The sequence below is a fragment of the Papio anubis genome, chromosome 3 (genome assembly GCF_008728515.1).
Source record: "Papio anubis isolate 15944 chromosome 3, Panubis1.0, whole genome shotgun sequence".
NCBI classification, from domain to species: Eukaryota; Metazoa; Chordata; class Mammalia; order Primates; family Cercopithecidae; genus Papio; species Papio anubis.
This window is the reverse complement of record NC_044978.1, coordinates 145,979,365-146,001,813: the sequence shown is the minus strand read 5'-3', so window position 1 is coordinate 146,001,813 and position 22,449 is coordinate 145,979,365. Positions and strand designations below refer to the sequence as shown.

Sequence of the window (22,449 nt, the reverse complement as noted above, 5' to 3'; positions counted from 1 at the left end):
ATTTTCCTATGGACTGTTTGAGTTTTAACTATTAATAACACAGTTACTGGTATCTGTGTGTGGCATATCATTATTACAATTGATCATACATAAACATTTGATTAAGGCTGTAGCTTTATTATATTTTCTACCCACTCAAAAAAGCTAGATTATAAAGACTTAGTATTCCCAAGAAGTATTTATTCATTAGTTTCTCCTAAACCATGACCAGTACAGAAAAAGTCAGTCTCAAACTGGTCTGTTTTAAAAACACAGATTTGAGGATAAGAGGCCATTTTAAACTGACTTTTTTTTTTTTTTTTGGAGACGGAGTTTTGCTCTTGTCACCCAGGCTGGAGTGCAGTGGCACGATCTTGGCTCACTGCAACCTCTGCCTCCCGGGTTCAAGTGATTCTCCTGCCTCAGCCTCCCGAGTAGCTGGGAATACAGGCGCACACTACCACGCCCGGCTAATTTTTGTATTTTTGGTAGAGACGGGTCTCGAACCCCTGACCTCAAGTGATCCGCCCACCTCGGCCTCCCAAAGTGCTGAGGTTACAGGCATGAGCCACCGCACCTGGCCTAACCTGACCTTTAATTTGCTGTTACCTTGTCTAAATTTAACAGAATTGGGGGTGGGTGGGGGGAGAAAGTTTAAAAGTATTTTCATGAAACCAGAACCACCATTTAGCAAAACCTTTAAACGGAATGAATTCCTGAGCTCACAGAAGTGCAAATCGCAAGGTTACACATTGCCTCCTAGAAACAGCACCTGGTTCTGAACTCTTTGCTAAAGCAAATGCTTTGCTAAAGGATTCTGATTCAGCCCACTGTAAAATCTCAAGCACAGGTAGATTTTCCACTTACTCTCCATTACACACACGTCCCTCTAGCAAAACCAAAAACAGCATTTGATGAAAGCTAAAGATTACAATTATCCGGGGACTCCGAGCCACTGAAAAATAGAGTTTGCAAAGAAATCCCTTTGCCCCCATCTTCCCCTCACCATCCCTGCCCCTTCTGCAGAAGGGAACTGAAATCATATGCAATTTGAAATTTTTAATATGAATATACTAAAGTAGGAAGCACGTACCTGCTAAGCACCTGGCGCTCTCTTTCCCTGCTTGCTCTCTCCTCCCACACTCTGGCAACGGAATGCCCTTCAAAACCATGGCTCAGTGCTTTTGGTAAATGTTTTACGAGACACTAAACAGGCTTGTGTCCCACCCTCAGAGCAAACACCATTGAGGGAACACAATATAATGGTCGAAAAGATATCATGTAATGTACAATAATGAAAATGAACAAGCAGGCTCTATTTCCACACTTCCCCTTAAGGGGGAAAAAATGTCAAACTTTCAGGTGGTGGGGGCGGAGTTGCAGGAAGGGCTCATAGAAATAAACCTTGACACTGGAAGCGTTACAGCAATTTTTTTTAAGGTGGCATTATGATAAGCTCGTTGTTCTAATCCCCAAACAAGTCTTGGCTTGCCGAGCTAAAAAACTGTCAAAGGCAAGAGTTAATAAAAGGTGGAGTTCACTGGCGAATACGTAGACGCAGTAGCATCTCCACATTGACCACATATTCCTATTTATCCGAGAAAATGCAACTCAAAAAAGTGCTCATAAACCATCCTCCACAATAACCAAAGATACTTCCCATTTTCCATATCCTTCAAGTTATTCACAGTTAAGACCCAACTCTGCTCCAAACCAGAAGTTTTGCATTCCATTCAAGTTAACAATTACAACTGGAGGATAACAGAAACTTGCTGGCACCAAACTATTAGAATGTCAGGTGCCTCCTGGTACCACCAGGGTTAATGAGATAAAGAGAGGGTGCCCAGGGATCATCTGTCTGCCTGGTTTTACAGAAACTACCTAGGGAGATTGCTAGAGTCTTGGGCCCATGCGAGCAGCACGCACTCACCTGCTGTTGGAGGACTGAGTGGGACAGTCTAACACATGAGAAAGTAGAATTACTTAGCTACAGTCAAGCCCACTCGATAAAAGGAGACCAAGACCGTCTAGAGAAGAAGCCAGAATTGGCTTTGGTTGCAGAATCACACCCACAGACAGGATAGGCAAATAAGATAACCCATTCTCTGTCTCCACCCACTCCTCCAATCCCCCAGAGAGTGCTCAGAATTTTGCATTTCCTACCTTTAAAATGTCTGCTGGGGTGGAAACAAAACAAAGCAAAACAAAATTGAACCTAGAATTGAGATCATGTGTTTTCTACACTCCAGCTGTGTGACCTTGAGGGAGTAACTTAACCTCCCTGAGCCCGTCTCCTCATCTATAAAGTACAAACGTCTAGAACCACAGAAGTTATTTCCAAGAACTGACAGCTCTCCAGCTCCAGGAGCCTAGAAAATGGCACAGAGAAGTTCTTCACAGTTTTAAAATGTCAGAAGGGTTGTTGTCATTTTTTGGTCTCCTACCTTATGTGGATGGGTTCCATCTTATTTTCAATGTCCTCATGTTGCAGAAGCTTCCGGTTAGTCCTGGGACTAAAGGGCAATTGACCTCGCTTCTCCTGGGTCTGACTGACTAATCTGTTAGGGTGGGTACCATAAATGACCGTTTTATCTGCCTGCCGGGGCGGGGCGACAGGGCCTCCCCGCCCTCCAGCCTGCCTGTCAGCTCCTTTTGCTTTCACAACATTTCTCATCTTGCCCTCTACCACAGTGAACTGACCCGCCTCAGAACGCCTCATTTGGGCCTCCCTTTTTCTCTTTTTTCCCTCTCCTCCTCTCTTCTTTCTTGCTTTGCTTCCCTGAGAGGAACATAATGGGTGTTGGGGGAGGGTGATGATTCTCTTTTTCTTTTTTCTTTTTTGAGACGGATTCTCGCTCTGTCACCCAGACTGGAGTGCAGTGGCACTATCTCGGCTCACTGAAACCTCCGCCTCCCAAGTTCAAGTGATTCTCCTGCCTCAGCCTCCAAAGTAGCTGGGATTACAGGCACCTGACACCATGCCTGGCTAATTTTTGTATTTTTAGTAGAGACAGGGTTTCACCATGTTGGCCAGGCTGGTCTCGAACTCCTGACTTCAGGTGATCCACCTGCCTTGGCCTCCCAAAGTGCTGGGATTACAGGCATGAGCCACTGTGCCCAGCCCTCATCATTCTATTTCTCCTTCTACTATTTTATGTGACATGTCACACAACCCAGTGCATGGGTTAGACAGGTATTATTATTCTCGAGATTTCAGAGATACAGACAGATTCAACAACAGCCCAAGGTCACTGAGCCATTGCTGACAGGCCACGGGCTGAGGTGGCCTTTCCCGACAGCCCAGGATTTCCCTCAAGCCACTGACCTCCAAAAGCACCTCCTCTCAGAGCAGTAAGGCCCCACCTGGTCTAATCTGCTCTCCCCACCACCTGTGGCATAGTTTCCTCTACCATCCCTCTCATCTTCCTTCAGCCCTCGGCGCGGGTCAGTCCCTTATTCTAATTTTGGGGTTTATTTCACTTGACCTCTTGTCCTTTGAGTGCTCTTCTTTACACAAACCCAAGAGGAGTAAATCCCCTCCATGCTGGGGGGTAATTACTCCCATCACAGAAGTCTTTCCCATGAGCACCCCTCTTGGGTCACCTGTCTCATTTACTCTGCATTAGGGCACTTGTGTGTCCTCAGATGCCCCTCCCTCCCTTCCTCCTTCCTTCTTTCCTTCCTTCTTTTTTCTTTCTTTTTTTTCACAGAGTCTTGCCCTGTTGCCCAGGCTGGAGTGCAGTAGCGCAATCTCAGCTCACTGCAACCTCCACCTCCCAGTTCTCCTGCCTCAGCCTCCTGAGTAGCTGGGATTATAGGCATGCACCACCACACCTGGCTAATTTCTTTGTAGTTTTAGTAGAGATGGGGTTTCACCATGTTGGTCAGCCTGGTCTCAAACTCCTGAGCTCAAGTGATCCGCTTGCCTCGGCCTCCCAAAGTGCTGGGATTACAGGCGTGAGCCACCATGTCTGGCTGCAAACGTTGCTTCTCAAGTGCCTACAATAATCAGTTATTTGATATATGAAACCTCATTTAATGAAATAGACAGATGAGAGGACAGACTCAGAGAGGCTGCCCAAGGATACACAGCTAATAATAACAGATCTGAGAATCCAAGCAGGTCCCAGCTGGAGCCCTTGCTCTTTGCCTGAGTCACACTCTCATGCACGTGCACACTGTAGCCTACTCACCCTAAGAGCCTGTCTACTGCCCAATCAGGGGTGTCCAATCTTTTGGCTTTCCTGGGTCACACTGGAAGAAGAATTGTCTTCGGCCACACATAAAATACACTGATACTAATGACAGCTGATGAGCTTAAAAAAAAAAAGAATCCTAAAGGAAGCTTATGAATTTGTGTTGGGCCACATTCAAAGCCATCCTGGACATGCCACAGGTTGGACAAGCTTGGTCTAAATCAAGATCCAGCCCAGGAGTGGTGGCTCACACCTGTAGTCCCAGCACTCTGGGAGGCCCAGGCAGGAGGATCACTTGAGCCCAGAGTTTAGGACCAGCCTGGGCAACATAGTGAGACCCTCGTTTCTATAAAAAATATATATAAAATGATCCAGGCACAGTGGCATGTGCCTGTGGTCCCAGCTACTTGAGAGGCTGAGGTGGGAGGATTGCTTGGGTCAGGAGTTGTAGTTGAGGCTACAGTGAGCCAAGATCACACCACTGTAACAGAGTGCCCTGGGTAACAGAGTGACATCTTGTCTTTTAAAAAAAATCACTTACATGTATTTTCTGCCAATCTCTGACCAGAACCAGTTCAACCCTGTTTTTCTCCTTCAATTCTTTTTTTTTTTTTTTGAGATGGAGTTTCACTCTTGTTGCCCAGGCTGGAGTGCAATGGAACGATCTTGGCTCACTGCAATCTCCACCTCCCGGGTTCAAGCGATTCTCCTGTCTCAGCCTCCCGAGTAGCTGGGATTATAGGTGTGCGCCACCACGCCCAGCTAATTTTGTAGTTTTAGTAGAGATGGGGTTTCTGCATGTTGGTCAGGTTGGTCTCAAACTCCCAACCTCAGGTGATCTGCCCACTTTGGCCTCCCAAAGTGCTGGGATTATAGGCGTGACCCACCACACCTGGCATCCTTCAATCCTTTACCTTGGCCTCCTCACCCTCCTCTCCCACTTCCCTCCACCCTACCCTCCCTTTTCTTTTTTTTGAGACAGAGTCTCGCTCTTGTTGCCCAGGCTGGAGTGCAGTGGCTCGATCTCCACTCACTGCAACCTCCATCTCCCAGGTTCAAGCAATTCTCCTGCCTAAGCCTCCTAAGTAGCTGGGACTACAAGCGCATGCCACCATGCCCAGCTAATTTTTGTATTTTTAGTAGAGACGGGGTTTCACCATGTTGGCCAGGATGGTCTCGATCTCTTAACCTCGTGATCCACCCACCTTGGCCTCCCAGTGCTGGGATTACAGGCATAAACCACTGTGCCCAGCCCACCCTAACTTCTTATCCCTAATTAAGATAATCTCTACTGTTCACTTTGAAATCTACTGATGAACTCTATTGAAGTCCTCCTTTGATCATAAAATCCAGCCAAAAAAAATATGGATTCCCCTACTTTGGGTAAGCCTTTTATGTTCTTTTTTTTTTTTTTTTCTGTGATCACAAATTTGTTATTTGACTTTAAACCTTGTAGGCTGTATTAGAATTCCCTGTGTTCTATACAGCACTTGGCATATAAAAGTCTCATGCTGCTCAGAGACTAAATTATGTGTCCCTGAGAAAGGACTGTGCCTTCTGTGCAATAGAAATGTTTTATAATAGCATTTCCCACCTCCAGCCATGCGATTCTAAGTGGAGTTTTTTCTCTATTGTTTGTGGTATGCCAGCATGCAGGTATACCCCTAGAATTTTCAACTGCAGAGCTGCAATAAGGCAGAATAATGCGTCTCTGGTGAGTGCTGCTCTATTGCCCCAGGCCTATTCCAAAGCATCTTTCAGCTGTAGGGGCCCATTTCTAGCCTGAATATCTTTGAGGCTAGTATATATTTGGCCTGCAGAATAGTTTCAGCTTCTGAAAGGGGTTTTGAGCTCCCTTGGACACTAGGAAATAGTAGAGGAGAAAGAGGTAGAGATTTAATCTGGAGCTTCTAAATCTTCTAGAATCTTCCAAGGGTTTGGGAATGCCCATGAATCATATTCAAACCCCTTTAGAGGGCTTCAAAGAGTAGCATGAATGTGACCTCAGAAACTGCTCATCACCTAGCCAACCTCTGCAGATGCCTAAGAAAGTGCCCAGGGGCTCTGGGTGTTTTCCCAAACTGCCCAAGGAAGGAGGCGCCGCAATAGGAGAGGGGAGATCAGTCTATACTGTCTGGTACTGTCTGTCATGGGGATATCAGCCACTAGCCTAGCACTTCTGAAAGTGAGGTCCCTGGAACGCTGAGAGGCTCCAAGGTTCTTAATAATACTAACATATTTCCCTTTTTCACGGCATTGACACTGCACTAGTGAAAAAAAGGCAATGGTGGCTAAAACTTCTAGCAGTGTAAGAGGCAGTGCTGCCTAACTTTACTAGTAATTGTGGCACTTTTTTTTACCACCAGGCATTTGAAGTTGTTCTACCTTTTAAAAAAAAAAAAAAGGCCGGGCGCGGTGGCTCAAGCCTGTAATCCCAGCACTTTGGGGAGGCCGAGATCGGCGCGGATCACAAGGTCAGGAGATCGGTGACCATCCTGGCTAACCCAGTGAAACCCCGCCTCTACTAAAAAAAATACAAAAATCTAGCCGGGCTAGGTGGTCGGTGCCTGTAGTCCCAGCTACTTGGGAGGTTGAGGCAGGAGAATGGCGCGGAACCTGGGAGGCTGGGAGCTTGCAGTGAGCTGAGATCCGCCACTGCACTCCAGCCTGGGTGATAGAGCAAGACTCCATCTCAAAAAAAAAAAAAGCCAATTTTCCTTAAGAATGTATCTGATAAGACAATACTAATTTTATTTATTTTTATTTCTTTTAAAAATTTTTAAATTTTTAATTAATTAATTAATTTATCTTTTTAAGACACAATTTCCTTCTTGTCGCCCAGGCTGGAGTGCAGTGGCACAATCTCGGCTCACTGCAACCTCCACCTCCTGGGTTCAAGGATTCACCTCAGCCTCCCAAGTAGCTGGGGTTACAAGCACCTGCCACCACACCCAGCTAATTTTTGTATTTTTAGTAGAGATGGGGTTTCACCACGCTGGCCAGGCTGGTCTTGAACTCCTGACCTCAGGTGATCCACCCACCTCGGCCTCCCAAAGTGCTGGGATTACAGGCATGGGCCACCATGTCCAGCCTATTTATTTTATTAAGTCTCAATTCAAGTAGACATTTTAAAAATATTCTGTGTGATGAAATGAAAAGTATGATAAAGCACTTGTACTGTATACCAAATTACAATTGCTGTCTCAAGGAAAAATCACTTGTGAGAGTCACAGGCTAAACTACTTGATAAAACAAACTATGATTATTTAGACTTGAATATTTGGCAGACATTTTCTAGAAAATGAATGAAGTGACCCTGGCACTTTAAAGAACACAACAGACAGTATTGATTTCCAATGATCAAATTCAAGCTTTCAAGCAAAAGTTAAAATCTGGGGGAACCTGGCTGACTCTGGGCGCGCTGCCTATGAGTTAGCCCTGTTGCGCAAGGAGAAGAAAAATAATTTTTAAAAAGACAAAAAAAGTAAGAAAAATATTTGGGGGCAACCTGCATTTACCACCATGAGCTTGACTGCTTGTCAATTAAAGGCTTTTCTCATGAGATCAACTATGACATTAACAAATGTGGAGTTTTAAAAATACATACTGAAATGTTTCAATATCTGGAAGATCTTCACAACTCAGTGAACCAATATTTTCCAAATAACCAACCATGATGTTACAGAATCATGCATGGGTAAGCAGTCCATTCAAAGTTCAAGATGGGCCAACCAATTTTAACGTAACAGAGCATGAAAAGTTCCTTGTTACAGCTTCAGATTCTGCATGCAACTAACCTTTAAGAAGCTACCTCTTGGCTGGGTGCAGTAGCTCACGCCTGTAATCCCAGCACTTTGGGAGGCCAAGGCTGGCAGATCACCTGAGGTCAGGAGTTCGAGGCCAGCCTGTCCAACATGGTGAAGCCCTGTTTCTACTAAAAAAATAAAATTAGCCCGGCGTGGTGGTGGGCACCTGTAATCCCAGCTACTCGGGAGGCTGAGGCAGAGCTGCTTGAACCCAGGAGGTGGAGGGTGCAGTGAGCCAAGATCACGCCATTGCCCTCCAGCCTGGGCACCAAGAGCAAAACTCCGTCTCAAAAAAAACAAAAACAAAAAACCAGCTAGGGTGAGGTGGTGAAACCTTGTCTCTACAAAGAATACCAAAAATTAGCCAGGCATAGTGGCATGCACCTGTGGTCCCAGCTACTTTGGAGGCTGAGGTGGGAGGATTACCTGAGCCTGGGAGGTTGAAGCAGTAGTGAGCGGTAATCACGCCACTGCACTCCAGCTCCAGCTTGGGTGACAGAGTGAGCTCTGGCTCAAAAAAAAAAAAAAGAAAAAGAAAAAGAAAAGGAAAGGAAAACGGGGTTGTCAGATTTAGCAAATAAAACTCCAGGGTGCCCAGTTAAATTCAAATTTCAGATAAGAAATGAATATTTTCATACATGTTCCATACAATGTTTGGGAAATAACTTGTACTAAAAAATTATTTACTGCTTATCTGAAGTTATACAGCTAATTGAGTGCCCTGTATTTTATCTGTCTGTGAAGATGGTCCAGTCCCCAAAATTTGAGAAACACTGCACTGGGCTATGTCCCTCCAACATGTGCTAAAACACTAATATGAACATTTATTAAGCACCTGCTGTGTACTAGACATGGTGCTAAATTCTCGACATATACAACCTCCTCCCAAATCTTATGTGCAAAATACTCTCATGATCCCTATTTTCTCATACAAATGAGGAAATGGAAACCCAAAGAAGTCAAGTGAAGCTAATTATTGGTGGAAAGCAAGACTGGAACCCACCACTCAGACTCCAGAATCTCAGCTTGTACCTATTAGGCTTACACTGAGCTCTGAATAGATGAGATTTCTAAAGATGGTTGGCTTTTCTGCATTTTTTCATCTCACATTTTAGCACATCCATTTCTGTTGCTCATCTTCTCTCTGTTTCACAGCTGTTTGTTCTGCTATCACAGCAACCGTGAAAACCAAGGCTGGAAGTGCCGTGTGTGTCAAGGAATTCTATCCAGAACTGGCATCAGCATTCGGACTCAGAACAGGCTTTTCTCATGGATGCTTTCCTGGGCATGACAACAGCATAGTTCCGGGCTGGGAATTCTAGAATGTAGCAATGGTGCACAGACACTGCTCAGGTCACTGCAGCCTTGACCTCCTGGGCTCAAGCAATCCTCCTGCTTCAGCCTCCTGAGTAGCTAGGACTACAAGCGCACACCACCACGCTCGGCTAATGCTCATTACTATGAATGAAAAGCCACTGGGAGCCTGCTACTGCACTAGAATCTTCTTTGAGAATAAGTTGGGAATTTCTCCAAAGGAATCTGTCCCAATCAAAACAAATGCAAACATTGTTGTAAGCAAGCCAAGGTCCTGTTTTTCACATGATCCTGATCCAGGCCACTGGATATATTTAATCAGCTCAGGCTTGATAGTAAACAAAATAGGGAAAGTAAAAATTTTTTATGATTCAGTATGGGGGTAAGGCTATGAATTTCACTGTGTTACACAATCTGCAAATACAAAAATGAATCTGCTTCTACCCAACTAGGGGACCTCCCCTAGTTACCACTTGCTATAATGAAATGTAGAAAGTGATAAACATGGCCAGGCACGATGGCTCAGGTCTGTAATCTCAGCACTTTGGGAGGCCAAGATGGGCAGATTGCTTGAGGCCAGGAGTTTGAAACCAGCCTGGCCAACACAGCGAAACCCTGTCTCTACTAAAAATACAAAAATTAGTCAGCTACTTTATTTAGTATAAAATATGACTATTAGCACACCTGTAGTCCCAGCTACTTGGGAGGCTGAGGCATGAGAATCACTTGAACCCAGGAGGCTGGGTTGCAGATCACAGAGTGAGACTGTCTCAAACAAACAAAGTGATAAACACAAAAAAAGAGATGCTAGTCTTTCATATTGGCCAGATTTCTTTAACAAAAAGATTCACCTTTCAAACAATTTTTGTTTTGTAAATCTGGATTTTTATTAAGGTGAGGCACACTGGATTATTCTAAAGGCAGTTGTGTATACAGAAGCCAGGGGCAAAAGAACTTTGAAAATAGCCTAGAGGAAAGAATGAGACAAGGAGAGGAGGAAAAAAAAAGGATAAATAGGGGGGAAAAATGCCCAAACTGGAGTTTTTTGGTAACTAAGAAGAGGTGCATTTTAAAAGTCAAGGCTTGGTAAAAACCTAGGGAACAGGCTTACGTAGAAAAGAGATTTGGAAAGCTCCAGGGCCCTTGGACACCTGGCAGTGAGCATCAGAAAGAAAAGAGTTCTTAAGAAAAACCAATGAACTTTGTGTTTGCCCTGGGGCTGCCTGGCAATGCTGCTATCAGAATTCAGATACCGGCCCAGCCCTGCTCTAGGCCCTGAAGTTTGGCTCTTGCCTCTCCATTTCAGTCCCTTTAGCTGCCCATCCAATCTAGATCCCAGAATGCTAAACGGAGAGGCAGCAAGAAGGAAAAGAAAAAGAAGGAGAAACTGAAATGCAAGCATGGGCCTTAGATGACGATTCTCACAGCTCTTCCCTTTCATGGGGCCTTCAGAATTCATTCTTGTGAAAGCTGTAAGTCAAGGAGGACACAGCCAGAAACCGTGACTCATCAAATTTCCAAAGCCAAGACCAGAACACACAGATTCTGGATCCAAGGACTCGCTTTCTGCCTTCAGAACACGGGGTCCTGCCTACTTTGTAGTGTTTCAATACAAAACTGATCAAGTCGAGGGTTCCCGTCCACTCCCCGCCAGCCTGGCTGCCCTTCCCTGTCTTCAGAGTTCTTTCTAAACCATAGAGAAGATGGAGTTTAATTCCATGGTGTTTGAGTCACGGGACCCTATAACACTTCAGAAAACGATTTGCCTTAAAAAGTGGTTGGGTCTGTACAGGAAAGTCACTGAGTGCAGGGGATGGCAAACTTTTCTGTCATGAGCTAGGTAAATACTATAGGTTTTGCAAGCCATGTGGTTTCTGTTACATATTATTCTTTGTTTCGTTTTGTTTTTTGTTTTTGGGGTTTTTGGTTTTTGTTTTTGAGACAGGATCTCCCTCCGTCACCCAGGCTGGAGTGCAGTGGTGCAGCTCACTGCAGCCTCAACCACCCTGGCTCCAGGGATCCTCCTGCCTCGGCCTTCTGAGTAGACAACAGGTGTGCTTCACTACACTTGGCTAATTTTTTTATTTTATGTAGAGACAGGGTCTCACTGTGCTGCCCAGTCTGGTTCTTTTTTTTTTTTTTTTTTGCAACCCTTTAAAAATGTAAAAACCATTAGCGAGAGGGCCATACATAAACAGACAATAGACCACAGTTTACTGATGCCTGACTTAGAACAATGGAAAAGGGTTGGCAGCATTGACTGGTGACTGCTGCATGCAGTGAGACTAAAGATAGTGTAAAACCTCAGCGAGGTTTGACGAAGGCAATTAACTCTCTACCTGACTTGCCCAAGTCAGCTACAGCTGTGGCAGAGAATTTAATCCTGAAATCCTAGGCTTATATCTTTGGAAAATTAGATAAATGAAGTTGTTGGTTTTTTTTTTTTTTTTTTTTGAGACAGTCTCACTCTCTCTTGCCCAGGCAGCCAGGCTGGAGTGTAGTGGCATGATCTTGGCTCACTGCAACCTCCACCTCCTGGGTTCAAGAAATCCTCCCACCTCGGCCTCCCAAGTAGTTGGGACTACAGGCATATGCCACCACACCTGGCAAATTTTTTTTTTTTTTTTTTTTTTTTTTGAGATGGAATCTAGCTCTGTTGCTCAGGCAGGAGGGAGTACAGTGGTGTGATCTCAGCTCACTGCAACCGCCACCTCCCAGATTCAAGCGATCCTCCTGCCTCAGCCTGCCACGTATCTGAGATCACACCTGGCTTTTTTTTTTTTTGTATTTTTTAGTAGAGACAGGGTTTCACCATGTTGGCCAGGCTGGTCTCGAACTCCTGCCCTCAACTGATACGCCCACCTCAGCCTCCCGGGACAAATGAAGTTTAAAATAAGCTAGAATATTTTTTAACCTGCTACTTTTCATTGTGTGTGTGTGTGTATGTTTGGGGGAAGGGGGTACATTTTTATTTAAAAGTGAATACTCCATATGTACCACAAAATTCCAAACCTGGAAGAATCTTCCAACATAGTCCAGTTTACAACCATCTACCCTTGAGGAAACTGTGACCTGCTTCAGTTAAATGAGATATTCTAAGTCACATGCTAGTTGGCAGAAGAGAAGGGGCCAGAAACTTGGTTTCCTATTTCAAAATTCATACACTTTAATGGTGCACTACCAACTAAGTACTAAAAAATCAACTCAACAAATACAAAGTATTTCTTATATATCCAGCACTGGTTAGGTGCATAAGGTTACAAAATAAACGTAAGCGAAGATTACTGCCGGGCGCGGTGGCTCACGCCTGTAATCCCAGCACTTTGGGAGGCTGAGGCGGGTGGATCACAAGGTCAAGAGATCAAGACCATCCTGGCCAACATGGTGAAACCCCATCTCTACTAAAAATACAAAAATTAGGTGGGTATGGTGGCACATCTGTAGTCCCAGCTACTTGGGAGGCCGAGGCAGGAGAATCCCTTGAGGCCAGGATGCTGAGGTTGCAATGAGCCGAGATCACACCACTGTACTCTAGCCTGGCAACAGAGTGAGACTCTGTCTCAATAATAATAATAATAATAAAAACAACCCTTTTGGTCCCTCACTGAGAAAACAAGGCACACACACTAAGCAAATATATTCTTCCTTGCATTGTCATATAACTACATATCTAAAACGGGAGCCACCGTAATCCCAGTGCTTTGGGAGATCTGAGGTCAGGAGTTCGAAACCAGCCTGGCCAATATGGTGAAAACCCGTCTCTACTAAATATACAAACCCTAGCCGGGCATGGTGGCATGTACCTTTAATCCTAGCTACTCGGGAGGCTAAGGCAGAAAAATCGCTTGAACCTGGGAGGTGGAAGTTGCAGTGAGCCAAGATCCTGCCACTGCACTCCAGCCTGGGGGACAGAGTGAGATCCTGTTTCAAAAAGAAAAAAAACAAAAACAAAAACAAAAATTAGCTGGGCATGGTGGCACACGCTTGTGGCCACAGCTACTCAGGAGGCTGAGTCAGGAGAACTGCTTGAACCAGGGAGGCGGAGGTTGCAGTGAGCCAAGATCACGCCGCTGCACTCTAGCCTGCGTGACACAGGGAGACTCTGTCTCAAAAATAATAAAGAAATAAATAATAAAACAGGGCCGTCTCGTATAACTCTGTAATGGTGGAAAGGTTCTGTATCTTTGCTGCTATCAGGATAGTGGCCAGTAGCCATATATGGCTATTAAGCACTTAAAATGTACCACTGGCTACTGGCTACCGTATTAAAAATTTTTAATTTTACAGATGTTCCTTGACTTACAATGAGCTACTTCCCATTAACTCTATCATAAGTAAAAAATATCATAAGTCAAAAATGTGGCCAGGCAAGGCGGCTCACGCCTGTAATCCCAACACTTTGGGAGGCCAAAGTGGGCAGATCACCTGAGGTCAGGAGTTCGAGACCAGCTGGGCCAACCATGGCCAACATGGTGAAACCCTGTCTCTACTAAAAATAAAACTTAGCTAGGCATGGTGGCACATGCCTGTAATCCCAGCTACTCAGAAGGCTGAGGCAGGAGAATACTTGAACCTGGGAGGCAGAGGTGCACTGAGTCAAGATTGCGCCACTGCACTCCAGCCTGGGTGACAGAGGGAGATTCCGTCACACATACACAAAAAAAGCATCTAAGGCTGGGCATGGTGGCTTACACCTATAATCCCAGCATTTTGGGAGGCTGAGGTGGGCAGATCACCTGAAGAGTTCGAGACCAGTCTGGCCAACATGGCAAAACCCTCTCTCTACTAAAAATACAAAAATTAGCCAGGTGTGGTGGCACACACCTGTAATCCCAGCTACTTGGGAGGCTGAGACAGGAGAATTGCTTGAACCCAGAAGGTGGAGGTTGCAGTGAGCTGAGATCGCGCTACTGCACTCCAGCCTGGGCAATAAAGCAAGACTCCATCTAAAAAATAAAGTAAAAGTAAATAAATAAACTTCATGATGGATTTTAAGGATATTAGATTCCTTTTTTTTTTTTTTTTTGAGATGGAGTCTCTCACTGTCTCAGCCTCCTGAGGAGCTGGGATTACAGGCGTATGCCACCACACCTGGCTAATTTTTGCATTTTTAGTAGAGATGGGGTTTTACCATGTTGGCCAGGCTAGTCTGAAACTCCCGACCTCAGGTGATTGGCCCACCTCAGCTTCCCAAAGTGCTGGGATTACAGATGTGAGCCACCATGCCTGGCCAATCATGAAGTTTAAACATTCTAGGTGGAGAATCTTCTGTATTTAATTTTAATTAATTTAAATTATTATTTTTCTTCTTTTTTTTGAGATGGAGTCTTGCTCTGTCGCACAGGCTGGAATGCAGTGGCTTGATCTCGGCTCACTGCAACCTCCGCCTCCCGGTTTCAAGCGATTCTCCTGTCTCACCCTCCTGAGTAGCTGGGACTACAGGCGCATGCCACCGTGCCCAGCTAAGTTTTGTATTTTTAATAGAGATGGGGTTTCACCATCCTGGCCAGGCTGGTCTCGAACTCCTGACCTTGTGATCCACCTGTCTCGGCCTCCCAAAGTGCTGGGATTACAGGCATGAGCCATCCCGCCTGGTCCTATTTTTCTTCTTTTTAATCTAAATTTAAATAGCCATGTGTGGCCAGGGACTTCCGTACTGGACATCACAGGTCTAAAAGAATTATTATAAATCTGGATGAAAAATATGTCACATTCATTCTGTCACTTTTCCTTCTTGTGCCTATGGCAAAAACCACTATAGTCACAGGACTCCTTTTCCTCTGAACATGGGCAGGCTTTCAGAATTCTCCATGTAAGGCCAGGCACGGTGGCTCACACCTGCCACCCTAGCATCTTGGGAGGCCAAAGTGGGAGGATCCTTGGAGCCCAGGAGTTGGAGACCAGCCTGGGCAACATAGTGAGACCTCTCTCCACAAAAAGCAAACAAAATTAACTGGGCATGGTGGTGCATGCCTGTAGTCCCAGCTACATAGGAAACTGAGGCAGGAGGACTGTTCAAGCTCTGGATGTAGAGGCTACAGTGAACCATGATCGCAGCAGTGCGCTCCAGCCTGGGTGACAGGGTAAGACTCTGGAATAAATAAATAAAATAGAATTCTCTATGCAACCATTTTCAATGGCGTGGACTTGGTTTACAAAAAACGAAACCACCCCGACGCAGATTAAAAACGGTGACAAAGGTGACCTGGAGAAGGAAGGAGTTGAGCTGAGCTTCAGATGAGATCGGGAGTGATCAGGGTGGTCTGGCGGTAGGCTAGCTGAGCTTCAAAGGATAACATCTGGAGAGGTAAAGGGGAAAGGACAAAGAGTGTGGGGTTCTCTGTGTAGAGGAGAGTAGCCGTGAAGGAGCTGAATGGAGCTCCCCTGGTCCTAGGACAAGGAGGATGCTGGCCTGCCAAGCGGAGAGGGTTGGGTTGGGTGTGATTGGAGATAAGGGGATAGGCGGAAGGGTGGGTCTGGGTTATGACTTTGAAATTCCAGGACACCCGGAGGGTTTAAGCAGGAGCCTGGAGAACACATTTTAGAAACGCAACTCTGATAGCTAGGCACAGATGGGTCGTATAATGGACATGTGCTCACATACCAGGGTGAAGTCTATGCCAGTGATGATGTGTGTTTTTCCTTTAGGAAAGTAAAACTTGTTTATTATGTAAAATGTATAAATTTCAGAAAAGCAGATATTTAAAAAATTAAAATCAGATGTCTACCAACCACAGATGATATTTTGATGTAGTTTCTTACAGTTTTTTTTCCTCCTTCCCTGTCTAGTGCAGTAATTTAGGAATTAAAATTATGACTTGACCTAGGAAGGTGGTAGTGTGAATGAAGAGGAAAGGCCATGAAAGACATCGTTAAGTGAGGCAGAGGGTGAGGAGAAAAGATAACTAGCTTCCAAAGACAGGAGTTCTAGACCTGGGTATTCTGTGGGGCCTGAACTCCCAGCGTTGGTTTTGCCATACATAAATCTCTCTTTTTTTTTTTAATCTTTTTTTTTTTTTGAGATGGAGTCTTGCTCTGTTGCCCAGACTGGAGTGCAGTGGCGCAGTCTCGGCTCACTGCAACCTCCACCTCTCAGGTTCACGCCATTCTCCTGCCTCAGCCTCTCAAGTAGCTGGGACTACAGGCGCCCGCCACCACACCCGGCTAATTTTTTGTATTTTTAGTAGAGATGGGGTTTCACTGTGTTAGCCAGGATAGTCTCAATCTCCTGACCTCATGATCTGCCTGCCTGAGCCTCCCAAAGTGCTGGGATTACAGGCGTGAGCCACCGCGCCCGGCAGTTTATTTTTATTTTTATTTTGAGATGGAGTCTTGCTCTATCACCGGGCTGGAGTGCAGGGGAGCGATCTCGGCTCATTACAACTTCCACCTCCCGAGTTCAAGTGATTCCCCTGCCCCAGCCTCCCAAGTAGCTGGGACTACAGGCGTGTGCCACCACACCCAGCTAATTTTTTGTATTTTAGTAGAGACGGGGTTTCACCATGTTGGCCAGGATGGTCTTGATCTCCTGATCTCATGATCCATCCGCCTCGGCCTCCCAAAGTGCTGGGATTACAGGTGTGAGCCACCATTCCCGGCTTTTTTTTTTCCTTTTTAAATATACATACATACATATATATATATATATATATATATATATATTTTTTTTTTTTTTTTTTTGAGACGCCTGGCCCATACGTCAATGTCTTTACCACTTCTTATTTGAATCTAATTAAAGGTCAGATGAGATTTTTGAGACCCCCTTACATGTCTGTGTATATTTAAAGTGAACATCACATATAAATAGAAGTAGTTGTCATAACACCACACAAGATCCCTTGATCTTTAGGCTATACCAGTAGCTTATAGCCTCTTCAATCTGCAAGATTTTAGGGGTAGAGTAATTAAGCTTTCTATTCTGAGCAGAGTTATAAGGAGACTCTGTAGTTGTAGTTCACAGGACAGGGAATGAATGGGGCAGTGTAAACAGAGAATTCATTTTCAGACAGAACTCCACCAAGCAGTAATAGCTTCTTCCTAGGAGCCAAAAGGATTTCAAAGCCCATTACATCTTTGAAGACCATAAGAAAAACAACAATAAAAACAGCTGCTAGGAAATACAGATTATGCTCTCTGAGGCCAGATGCAGTGGCTAACACCTGCAATCCCAGCACTCTGGGAGGCCAAGGTGGGCGGTTCACCTGAGGTCAGGAGTTCAAGACCAACCTGGCCAACATGGTGAAACCCCATCTCTACTGAAAATACAAAAATTAGCTGGGTGTGGGGTGCACGCCTGTAATCCCAGCTACTTGGGAGGCTGAGGCAGGAGAATCACTTGAACCCAGGAGACAGAGGTTGCAGTAAGCTAAGACCGCACCACTGCACTCCAGCCTGGGCAACAGAGCAAGAGTCTGTCTCAAAAAAAAATAATAATAATAAAATGCTTTCAGGTAGGAAAGAGCAATACAAAGACATTCACCAGGCCAATAAGCAAAAGTTTACACCAGAGATTATCTATATGTTTTTTAAAAATACTGATTCCTGGGCTCCCCTTCAGACCGATTAAATCAGTGTCTCAGTAAGTGCTGCCTGTGAATTGATTTGTCTTATTTTGTTTTACTTTTTGAGACAGGATCTCAGATTGTCACCCAGGCTAGAGCACAGTGGCAAAAACATAGCTCACTACAGCCTCAACCTCCTGGGCTCAGGTGATCCTTTCACCCTAGACCCTTGCCATTCCCTTTCCCCAGTAGCTGGGACTATAGGTATGTGCCACCATGCCTAGTAAATTTTTTTTTTTTTTGAGATGGAGTTTCACTATTGTTGCCCAGGTTGGAGTGCAATGGCACGATCTAGACTCACCGCAACCTCTGCCTTCCAGGTTAAAGTGATTCTCCTGCCTCAGCGTCCCGAGTGGCTGGGATTACAGGCATGCGCCACCACGCCTGGCTAATTTTGTATTTTTAGTAGAGACGGGGTTTTTCCGTGTTGGTCAGGCTGGTCTCAAACTCCTGACCTCAGGTGATCCACCTGCCTTGGCCTCCCAAAGTGCTGGGATTACAGGCATGAGCCACCGTGCCTGGCGCCTGGCTAATTTTTTTTAATTAATTTATTTTTTTTTTAGAGATGGGGTCTCACTATGTTGCCCAGGCTGGTCTTGAACTCTTGGGCTGAAGTGATTCTCCCACCTCAGCCACCCACAGTGCTGGGATTACAGGTGTGAGCCACCACGCCTAGCCTGGTAATTTTTTAAAATTCACCAAATGATTGAAACTTGAAACACAAGAAGATGCCCCAGAGAAAAAACAGTTCATGGGACAGCAGAGCAGCTGGAATCCGCACTGTGTCCTTAGCCACCCAGGTTAAGGGTTACAGCAAGTTCCTTAGTGATGGGGGAACTTGAGGCCAAAATATGAACCCACCAATACATTGTATAATTGCATATCACACTCCATATAGCTAAAATTTCAGGGTGTAGGTTCCATGATTTTCAATACATCCTTTGGTCATTTTCACTGAACTATGAGTTGGCGAACTCCTGGGGACCTGGTCAGAATGTGGATGGACATACCTTTTCCTGAGAATCCCTCGGCCCTCTAAGGAGCTGGTAGTTAAAAAATGCAAACTTGCCTCAGACTGACGTAGGTATGTGAGCCAGCTCTGCCATGCATGAACTGTATGACCTTGTGTGAGTTCCCTGTTGTCTTTTAAGTCTGTTTTCTTATTGGCAAAATAGGAATCCTAGCCCCTTCTTTAGAGATTATGGAAGAGATCAAATGAGGTTATACAAGTAAAACTGATAACACAAGTAAAAGACTTCCTTATGGCTGGCATATAGTGAACCCTCAGTAAATGCAAATCATCATTATAATTTTCTTCACGACCTCTAGAGTTCCTTATAACTCCAATATTTTAAGATTCCAAGAAACACTCTGATTACACAGGTACAGATGAACAAAAATCAGTGGGTACCGACATGCCTAGATTGAAAGACCCGGTTTGTGTTCAGCACCTTTTCACACCAGCCTGGTATGTTATTTCTTTCTTTTTCTTTCCTTTTTTTTTTTTTCTTTCTTTTTTTAGATCAAGTCTTGTTCTGTCACCCAGGCTGGAGTGCAGTGGGGAGATCTAGGCTCACTGCAACCTCTGCCTCCTGGGGCAATCGATTCTCCTGCCTCAGTCTACCGAGTAGCTGGGATTACTGGAGCCTGCCACCAACCCCAGCTACTTTTTGTATTTTAAGTAGAGACGGGGTTTTACCATGTTGGCCAGGTTGGTCTTGAACTCCTGACCTCATGATCCGCCCACCTTGACCTCTCAAAGTACTGGGATTACAGGCATGAGCCACCATGCCTGGGCCTGTAATTTTTTTTTTCCCCCTCATAGAGACGGGGTTTCACCATGTTGGCCAGGCTGGTCTTGAACTCCTGCCCTCAGGTGATCCACCCGCCTTGGCCTCCCAGAGTGCTGGGATTACAGGCGTGAGCCACGGCCCCCAGCCTCTGGTATCGTATTTCAATGCCCACTTCATTCTTTGCTTGAGGTATCCCTTGTATTTTGCTGACCTTGCTCTTAGTTTCAAAAGGACCTCATTTATTTTGCAGACACAGAAATTTTGTCATTCTTTATGAAAGCAGTGTGGCTGTTCTGATACTGTTACTTCTTGGCAGGCAATAACTGCACAGAAACCAGTGAGCATGGCTGAAGTGAATGTCAGATATTCTATTACTGTCTGCACCTGGCGCAGCAACCGCTGACACACCTGGGCAATCCATTTTACCTAACGTGCAGCCCGGGATGAGGCCCCACCTCGGCAGAACTTTGATGCATGTCTAATGACTGGCTTGAAGACCTTGTTCTTGGAAACTACAGGGCTGACATTTAAGTGTCACCCATGAAATTTGCCTCAAGGTTCAACACTGACATTAGCTACCAATTTCGGCTTCACAACCTTGGAGTATTCTCTTTGCTTTCTAGAGCATTAAATACCATCCTACAAAGCATAAAGCCATTATTGTCCTGTTATTCTGCCAAAAGACACATACACTTTATTGATGCCCATAATTTTCTTTTTCTTCCTCTATGGTAGGTACAGACCTCTTCCGTTTAGGTAGACAGACCTCCTTTAGTAGGCAATTGTCTGCTCGTCTGCCATGTTATTGGTTGAGTCATGGCTCATATCCACCTCTCTGCCTTTGCAGCTTTTGGTATTTTTTGGTTTTGTTGTTGTTGTTGTTGATAGAGTCTCGATCTGTCGTCCAGGCTAGAGAGCAGTGGCACAATCTCGACTCACTATAACTTCCGCTTCCCAGGTTCAAGCAATTCTCCCTCAGCCTCCTGAGTAGCTGGGATTACAGACACCTGCCACCACGCCAGGCTAAGCTTTTGTGTTTTTAGTAGAGAACACAAAAGTTTCACCATGTTTGGCCAGGCTGGTCTCAAACTCCTGATCTCAAGTGATCTGTGCCCAGCCTGTGTTTTCAGTTTTGAAAATAGGTTATCTTGTTTGGCAAATAGGACATCAAAGGGCACACAGGCAAAGTAACTAACCACTAGATCTATGAAACTTTTGCCCACATGAATGAACTAATTTTATTTTATGTCATTTATTTATTTTTGAGACAGAGTCTTACTCTGTTGCCCAGGTTGGAGTACAGTGGCATAATCATGGCTCACTGCAGCCTTGACCTCATAGGCTCAAGCAATCCTCCTACCTCAGCCTCACAAGTAGCTGGGGCTACAGGGATGCACCACCATGCCCAGCTTTTTGTTTGTTTGTTTGTTTTGTTTTGTTTAAAGACAATCTCTCTCTGTCTCCAAGACTGGAGTGTGATGCCTCCATCTCAGCTCACTGCAGCCTCAACTGAGCCTCAGAGTCAGATTATCCTCCCACCTCAGCCTCCTGAGTAGCTGGGACTACAGGTGCAAGCCACCACACCTGGCTAATTTTTGTAGAGATAGGGTTTCACCATTGCCCAGGCTGGTCTTGAACTCCTGGGTTCAAGTAATCTGCCTGCCTCAGCCTCCCAAAGTGCTGGGATTCCAGGCGTGAGCCACCATACCTGGCCTAATTTTTAAATTTTTTGTAGAGACAGGATCTCACTGTGTTGCCCAGAATGATGAACTGATTTTAAAAGGGCAAATCATTAAGTTTGGAATTAGCCTTAAACTCACTGCTCTTATACTTTACCAAAAACCATTTTTCCAAATATCTGTTTGGGTCCAGAAGGCAGATCCCAACACCATCTTAGCTTTTACAGGAAGGCTTTGTGAAGTTACTGGTTGCCTGTATCCACAATGGGCTAAGTGTAAATTCAGCCCAATTACTCTGACAAGTCTTTTTTTTTTCTTCTGTTTTTTTTAGATGGGCTGTCACTGTTTTGCCCAGACTGGAGTACAATGGCACAATCATAAATCATAGCTCACTGCAGCCTCGAACTCCTGGACTCAAGTGGTTCTCATGCCTCAGCCTCCCAAGTAGCTAGGACTACAGGCGTGGGCCACCATGCCCAGCTACATCAAGCCTTGGAAAGTTCTTCAGTCTGCATCATAGTGGTAATTACACATTTATGTTTATAAACTGCAAAGGACTTCAGGGTTACTTTTGCATAAATTTTCAATACCAGCAGGCTCCATACCTAAATTAACACTGATGTTGAATTTGATCAGCGATCAGGCAGAAGAAAAAAGGGAGAGGTCCAGACAAGAGGGTAGTGAATATACTCCCTGGCAAATCTGGATACAGATGAGAAAAGGGATCCAGTAACTTCCACTGCATTTTCAAATATACCATTACATATGTGAGGTATGATGCTCCTTGATCTAATTAATTCACTCTTGTTTTATTGGTATTGTTTCTTTTTTTTTTTGAGACAGAGTCTTACCCTATCGCCAGACTGGAGTTCAGTAGCACAATCTCAGTTCACCGCAACCTCCGCCTCCCAGGTTCAAGCGATTCTTCTGTCCCAGCCTCCCAAGTAGCTGGGACTAGAGGCACACGCCACCACAGCCAGCTAATTTTTGTATTTTTAGTAGAGATGGGGTTTCACTACGTTGGCCAGGATGGTCTCAATCTCTTGACCTCATGATCTGCCCACCTTGGCTTCCCAAAGTGCTGGGATTACAGACGTAAGCCATGGCGCCCAGCCTTTTTT

The 22,449-nt window shown here is 45.0% G+C and overlaps 1 protein-coding gene across 9 annotated transcripts in view; it reads right to left on the bottom strand.

Moving 5' to 3' along the window:
* Positions 1–22,449, bottom strand: part of RBM47 (RNA binding motif protein 47) — a 205,635-nt gene that overhangs the window by 91,061 nt on the left and 92,125 nt on the right. Inside the window, exon 1 of one of the 9 annotated variants that reach the window (XM_003898615.5) lies at positions 2,424–3,707. The exons of 5 other annotated variants lie outside the window; for them this stretch is intronic. The gene's annotated coding sequence lies outside the window, so the exon portion shown is untranslated. 3 more of the 9 variants (XM_009206702.4, XM_009206705.4, XM_003898614.5) reach the window with 3 other exon arrangements.